Below are 6,311 nucleotides of genomic sequence, written 5' to 3'. Positions count from 1 at the left end.
CCATCACTAGAAGGCAGAAAATGATCAGACATACATGAAGGGAATAAAAAGTGTTGTCACCCTCCCTGCTGCTGCTGTCAGATTTGGTTTCTCCAGCTTTTCAAGGGTTAACCCCTTCATGTCCTTCTCTGACATTTGCTGCTTGCAAGAAAACATCAGTATTTTTAGCTAGAAAATTACTTAGAACCCCAAACATTATATATATATATTTTAGCCTAGAGAATAAAATGGCGGTCTAAATAAATAAATAGTGCTGCGCAAATATAAAAATATACACTACCTATCGAACAGTGAATAAATAAAAATAAAATAATATATACATATGTGAATAAAATAAAATAAATCAGCATTAATTCCAAATAAAATAAAAGTCCAATATTGATCATTATAAATATATAACGGAAATAGTCAACACTCAAATGATAATCCAAATAAGTAAAAAAGTGCAAAGTGATGCAACGTGCAAAATATATGAAAGTCCAATGTAAAATAGTCCCAGTGATTCTTAGTGATAAACAACACTACTATATAAGTGATCAGGCCACCTAAAAGTGGCTGGTGCTTCCCCAAAACGTAAGTGACCAGAGTGTCACAGCTCAGCAGCAACCGTGCACCCCCTTGTGAGTGGGTGCTCACCTCAATAAAGATTCAATGGAGCATAAATGTAGGGGGATCTCATAAAAGCCTGTCTGGATAAGTATGGCTCCACCCCAACAACACCGATCCGGTCGATACACCTTAACCCGTAATCCAGCGTCATATGCAGATATAAAAAACTTGCAATAGTGCTGAAATCCTGTGGCAGATGTCAGTTTTTCACTTCTTAGCTCTTCTAGAAGTGAACACTTCACTGTCTGTAGAGCTAAGAAGAGGAAAAACAGCTAGAGAGAACGGAGAAGTGACTGACATCTGTAACTTCGGTAGTGACCGACATCTGCCACAGGATTTCAGCACTATTGCAAGTTTTTTATATCTGCATATGACGCTGGATTACGGGTTAAGGTGTATCGACCGGATCGGTGTTGTTGGGGTGGAGCCATACTTATCCAGACGGGCATTTATGAGATCCCCTACATTTATGCTCCACTGAATCATTATTAAGGTGAGCACCCACTCACAAGGGGGTGCACGGTTGCTGCTGAGCTGTGACACTCTGGTCACTCACGTTTTGGGGAAGCACCAGCCACTTTTAGGTGGTCTGATCACTTATAGTGTCCATTCACACTACCGCGACTTGTCAGGCGACTTGTCAGCCTGACAAGTCGCGGTCCATGCAGTGCTACAGGACCCGTTCTAATAGGAGCGACACAAGTCGCTCCGACTTAGAAAAAGGGTCCTGTACTACTTGGGGCGACCTCGTAGCGACTTGCATAGACTTCCATTATATGAAGTCCGTGCAAGTCGCGCCGAAGTCCCGGTGCACGCGACTTCACAGGTCGCCCCCGAAGTCGGAGTGACCTAGTGTGAACCGAGACTTATAGTAGTGTTGTTTATCACTAAGAATCACTGGGACTATTTTATATTGGACTTTCATATATTTTGCACATTGCATCACTTTGCACTTTTTTACTTATTTGGATTATCATTTGAGTGTTGACTATTTCCGTTATATATTTATAATTATCAATATTGGACTTTTATATTTGCACATTGCATTATTTATTTGGAATTAATGCTGGTTTATTTTATTTTATTCACATATGTATATATTATTTTAATTTTATTTATTCACTGTTCGATCGGTAGTGTATATTTTTATATTTGCGCAGCACTATTTATTTATTTAGATTCTTCACACTTATATGAGAAGTGAAGTGCTTGCAGCATACTATTTATTTAGGTAGGTTGCTCGCGGGAATTTTTTTTTCAATAAAATGGCGGTCGTTGCAATATTATATGTCGCACAGTATTTGCATAACGGTTTTTCAAACGCAATTTTTTTTGAATAAATACACTGTCATGAATTAGAAAAAAACAAAACTGTAAAGTTAGTCCAATTTTTTGTGTTATATGAAAGATGATTTTACACCAAGTAACTAGATACCTAAAATGTCATGCTTTAAACCTGCAAAAATTAGTGGAATGGTGACAAACTGGGTGCCACTGGCGGCGCGATCCCGCACTCATTCTCCTCCCTGGCAGCTCGGTTACGGGTCCCGTGGCCGCGATGGCCACCGGGAACCCGACGATTGCTGCGAGGAGTGACAGAAGGTGGTTTGTTGTTGTAAACACGGCACACCGCTCCTCTGTCACTGACAGAAGCAGGGCTCCTGTCATCCTGTGATTTCGGATCACAGGAACCCCCGCTTCTATGTTCACTATCTGCCCCCCCCCCCCACACAGTTAAAATCACCCCTAGGTACACATTTAACCCTTTGATCACCCCTGGTGTTAACCCCTTTACTGCTAGTGCTATTATTACTGTAACAGTGCACCCCCCAAAAGTGTAAAAAATGTCAGTTAGGTGTCCGATCTGTACGCCGCAATGTCACAGTCAAGCTAAAAATCGCAGATCGCCGCCGTTACTAGTAAAAAAAATAAATACATAAAAATTACAAATCTTTCCCCTAGTTTGTAGACGCGATAACTTTTGCTCAAACTAATCAATATATACTTATTGGGATTTTTCTCACCAAAAATATGTGGCAGAATACCAATTGGCCAAAAATGATGAAAAAATTAGATTTTTAATTTTTTTCTATTGGGAATGTTATATAGCAGAAAGTGGAGAATACAGTTTTTTTTTTTCGAAATTGTTGCTCTTTTTGTGTTTATAGCACATGATCAAAAAATCACACAGGTAATCAAATACCACCAAAAGAAAGCTCTGTTTGTGGGACAAAAGGGACATACATTGTATTTGGGTACAGCATCCCACGACCGCGCAGTTGTCAGTAAAGTAACGCAGTGCGGAATCACAAAAAGTGGCCTGATCATTAGGGGGTAAATCCTTCTGGTCCAGAAGTGGTTATACATGCATTCGCTTCTGTGCACAAACATGGAGGAACGAGGCACTTTATAATTTTTTTTTTTTTTTACACGGTCCCTTTAAAAAAATGAATAAAGATTTTGCTCGCTTTTATTGCTGTCAGAAGGAATGTAAACATCCCTTGGGCCAGTAATAGACAGTGACAGGTACTCTTTATGGAGGCCTAAAAGACCCCAAACCCCTCCTCTGCACTTAAAAGTATTCAAAACACCAAGTGTTTTTCACCCATCAAGTGCCATGGAAGCTCTATTGGGTGGGGAAACCAGATCTGATAGCAATAGACAGTTTGTTATCAGAATCAGTTTCCCCTGAAAAGAAAGGGACAAATGAAAGAAGGAAGAGTGAGGATCATCTACACAGAGTATAGAGCAGTCAGGGTAAACATATACAAGTGCTTTTAACCCATCAAGTGTCATGGAAGCTCTATTGGGTGGGTAAACCAGATCTGATAACAATAGACAGCTTGTTATCAGAATTGGTTTCCCCTGGATAGAAAGGGACAAATGAAAGTAGGAAGAGTGAGGATGGTCTATACGAAGCATGGAGCAGTCAAGGAAACTATATACAAGTATTTTTCACCCATCAAGTGCCATGGAAGCTCTATTGCAGGGATATGCAAGCTGTTGCCCTCCAGCTGTTGCAAAACTACAAGTCCCATCATGCCTTTGTCATGTTTCTGGGTATCAGTGTTGCTATGCCTCATGGGACTTGTAGTTCTGCAACATCTGGAGGGCCGCAGTTTGCATATCCCTGCTCTATTGGGTGGGGAAACCAGATCTGATAGCAATAGACAGCTTGTTATCAGAATCGGTTTCCCCTGGATAGAAAGGGACAAATGAAAGAAGGAAGAGTGAGGATAGTCTATACGGAGTATGGAGCAGTCAGGGAAACCATATATAAGTGCTTTTAACCCATCAAGTGCCATGGAAGCTCTATTGGGTGGGGAAACCAGATCTGATAGCAATAGACAGATTGTTATAAGAATAGGTTTCCCCTGGATAGAAAGGGACAAATGAAAGATGGAAGAGTGAGGATTAGGGATGGCCTTGCGGTTCGCCCGGCGGTTGGTTAGCGGCGAACTTTGCTTGTTCGCAGCCCGCCAATTTTGTGAACATATGGCGTTGTTCGCGGCAGCCATATTAGTTTACATTAGGGAGAACTTTGACCCATGACACAGCCATCAGGTGGAACGGGACAACCAATTGAAACATTTCAGCACATGGACATATCCCCTACCTTATAAATAGACCTGACCTGGCGGCCATTTCACATTCTGCTTTTTGTCAGTGTAGGGAGAGGTTGGCTGTGTGCAGCAGGTATAGACTGTCAGTGAGATCGCTCTGTTAAGGTCCACAAAAGTCCTTTTAAGGGCTGGTATTTGGTATAGGTGTACTGTCTTTTTTGTCAGTGTAGGGAGAGGTTTGCTGTGTGCACCAGGGACAGATCGACAGAGACACAAATCGCTCTGTTAAGGTCCACAAAAGTCCTTTTAGGGACTGGTATTTGGTATAGGTGTACTATTCTTTGGTGTGCAGTGCACTATATAGGGGTGTAATACACTTATAATATACTTTCTAATATAGAAAGCATATTATAGTGGATTTGTATTGTGCACTGTGCAGCATTGTGACTGGTGTGGTGAGCGTTTCTGCAGCAATACTACAAACAGTGACAAAAAGCACTTTTAAAAAGTATTATAACTTGTGTGATAGACCAGTGGCCCCCCAATACCACATATTGAAGTGGGGTGTTATCTGACTATACTTTTATAAGTGTATTTGTGTCCTGCAACAATATTGCTTCTTTTGCTGCATTAACTCTGCTACACACAGTGCCAAACTCTCTGGCCAATTGTTTGTACAACTGGTGTGATAAACCAGTGCCCCCCCCCCAATACCACATATTGAAGTGGGGTGTTATCTGAGTATACTTTTATAAGTGTATTTGTGTCCTGCAACAATATTGCTTCTTTTGCTGCATTAACTCTGCTACACACAGTGCCAAACTTACTGGCCAATTTTTTGTACAACTGGTGTGATAGACCAGTTGCCCCCCAATACAACATATTGAAGTGGGTGTTATCTGAGTATACTTGTCTAAGTGTATTTGTGTCCTGCAACATTATTGCCTCTTTTGCTGCGTTAACTCTGCTACACACAGTGCCAAACTGACTGGCCAATTTTTAGTACAACTGGTGTGATAAACCAGTGGCCCCCCCAATACCACATATTGAAGTCGGGTGTTATCTGAGTATACTTGTCTAAGTGTATTTGTGTCCTGCAACATTATTGCCTCTTTTGCTGCATTAACTCTGCTACACACAGTGCCAAACTCACTGGCCAATTTTTTGTACAACTGGTGTGATAAACCAGTGCTCCCCCAATACCACATATTGAAGTGGGGTGTTATCTGAGTATACTTTTATAAGTGTATTTGTGTCCTGCAACAATATTACCTCTTTTGCTGCATTAACTCTGCTACACACAGTGCCAAACTGACTGGCCAATTTTTAGTACAACTGGTGTGATAAACCAGTGGCCCCCCAATACCACATATTGAAGTCCGGTGTTATCTGAGTATACTTGTCTAAGTGTATTTGTGTCCTGCAACATTATTGCCTCTTTTGCTGCATTAACTCTGCTACACACAGTGCCAAACTCACTGGCCAATTTTTTTGTAGAACTGGTGTGATAAACCAGTGGCCCCCCCAATACCACAGATTGAAGCAGGGTGTTATATACCTTGTTCCACATATACTGCGCTTCTCTAGAGACTTTTATCACAGGGTAATTTAAAAAATGACAGGCAGAGGAAGAGGCAGGCCCTTACGCAGGGGTGGTAGGGGTAGGGCAGGAGCAGTAGGCCAGAGCCAAAGTGTGAAGTTTCAGAAAGTGCGTTCGATTACGTCAAAGGACGCACCAGACTTGGTTGAGTGGCTCACTCAGCCTTCCTCTTCTGCACCCTCCTCGTCCTCTCTATCTGCACCCTCTTCACTCTCTGCTGTGTGCACCCCCAAAGACAACACCACCACCACCTGTCACGTACCTGGAGATGGAGCCTGACGTGGAGAGGAAGGCGATCTCTTACACCTCCGGCCTAGTACCCCTGATAATGCAAACAGGAGACACAGAAGCCTGGAGTGGCACAAGTGCCTAGAAGTTCAGATGGTGAAGGCTGCAGATGAGGTCCGTGCGTACTTGGATGCAGACTGGATCGTGATGCAGACAGCAGGTACTTGGCAGACTGACTGGTCACAGGCAGCAGATGCTTAGCAGACTGGCAGATCACAGGCAGCAGAGTAGTCAGGTTCAGGCAGGAGTTG

This window comes from Pelophylax lessonae (genome assembly GCF_965119305.1).
Source record: "Pelophylax lessonae genome assembly, chromosome: 12".
Classification (NCBI taxonomy): domain Eukaryota; kingdom Metazoa; phylum Chordata; class Amphibia; order Anura; family Ranidae; genus Pelophylax; species Pelophylax lessonae.
This window is presented reverse-complemented; position numbering follows the sequence as displayed.